The sequence below is a fragment of the Oryzias melastigma genome, linkage group LG23, assembly GCF_002922805.2.
Source record: "Oryzias melastigma strain HK-1 linkage group LG23, ASM292280v2, whole genome shotgun sequence".
NCBI classification, from domain to species: domain Eukaryota; kingdom Metazoa; phylum Chordata; class Actinopteri; order Beloniformes; family Adrianichthyidae; genus Oryzias; species Oryzias melastigma.
The window spans coordinates 17,835,359-17,837,146 of NC_050534.1; positions in this window are offsets into that span (position 1 = coordinate 17,835,359).

A 1,788-nucleotide genomic window follows, 5' to 3' on the forward strand; every position below is an offset into this window, starting at 1 on the left:
AAAATAGACTGGCTTTTATCTAAAGCAGAAATCTCCATCTTTAGAGTTAAATCATTGTTAATTTAACGCTAAAATTCCATGTTGGAGTGCATCTTCACTCCTATAATTTGGAAGTATTTTGCAAAAAGATCGTAGTTTAAAATCTAAGACTAAATGTCATTTTCTAAGCTGCATTCACGCCAGACATGATTTGTACATCAAGGCCGTTGAGTTCCAATGCTAAATCAAGACGTGATCTGAGGTCTTGCGACACAATTTGGGCGTCAGGCGTGGCCCATCAGTGCGATTTGAGCGGCGTGATTTAGGCGACAGATGCATCAGGTAAAGACTTTAAAAATCTTAAGTATGGTGAGGCATTAACCAAGGTTAACCCAAACACTCAGCTTTAGGCATGTACAAAAAAATCCAATATGGCTGCTTGGTGTAAAGGTTATTGTCCTGAACATCCATTTTCTTAATCCACTGGGGCCATGGAGTGTCGGGCAAAGGCGGGATACATCCTGTAGAGGTTGCCAGCCCGTCAGAGAGCCTATGGAGCTGAAGCGATTGAGCCCGCTATGTTAGCAGGCCACCCGGTGAACAGCGTAGCAAGCTAGCAAGCTCCACCTCACAGAGTCCAGTAGAGATAGCGAGGGCTGCTGCTTAGGGTCTGGGAGAGCTAGCTATAGCTGCTGCCAATATCAGGTAAAGCGAGTGATTGCCGCCGCTCAGGTTCCAGCAGAGCTAGCAATCACCACAGCCCAGAGTCTGGCAGAGCTAGCAAAGGCCACTGCTAGTGTCCAGCAGAGCTAGCAAAGGCAGCCGCTAGTGTCCGGCAGAGCTAGCAAGCTCCCCATCCCAGACTCTGGCAGAGCTAGCAAGGGTCACCACTAGTGTCCAGCAGAGCTAGCAAACGCCGCTGCTTCAAGTCTGGTAGATCTAGCAAGGGTCGCTGCTAGTGTCCGGCAGAGCTGGCAAAGGCCACCGCTAGTGTCCAAAAGAGCTAGCAAGGGTTGCCGTTAGTGTCCAGCAAGCAACACTGCTTAGAGTCTGGTAGAGCTAGCAAAGGCCGCCGCTGGTGTCCGGCAGAGCTAGCAAGGGTAACCGTTAGTGTTCGGCAGAGCTAGCAAGGGTCCCTGTTAGTGTCTGGCAGAGCTAGCAAGGGCCGCCGCTAGTGTCCGGCAGAGCTAGCAAGGGTAACCGCTAGTGTCCGGCAGAGCTAGCAAGGGTAACCGTTAGTGTCCGGCAGAGCTAGCAAGGGTAACCGTTAGTGTTCGGCAGAGCTAGCAAGGGTCACCGTTAGTGTCTGGCAGAGGTACCAAGGGCCGCCGCTAGTGTCCGGCAGAGCTAGCAAGGGTAACCGCTAGTGTCCGGCAGAGCTAGCAAGGGTCCCTGTTAGTGTCTGGCAGAGCTAGCAAGGGCCGCCGCTAGTGTCCGGCAGAGCTAGCAAGGGCTACCGCTGTTGCCCAGCAGAGCTAGCAAGGGCCGCCGCTAGTGTCCGGCAGAGCTAACAAGGGTAACCGCTAGTGTCCGGCAGAGCTAGCAAGGGCCGCCGCTAGTGTCCGGCAGAGCTAGCAAGGGCCGCCGGTAGTGTCTGGCAGAGCTAGCAAGGGCCGCCGCTAGTGTCGGGCAGAGCTAAATAGGGCCGCCGCTAGTGTCAACATGTTTGCCTGCGTCTCTGTAGAGCTCTCCAAAACATATAAACTCAAGCTACTTGCGTAACATCATTCGTGTTTTCAATGATGTGGCAACGAATCAAAGCGTCAGGGACATTTTAGGACAGGCTTGGGGCAGTAAATTTGACACGCG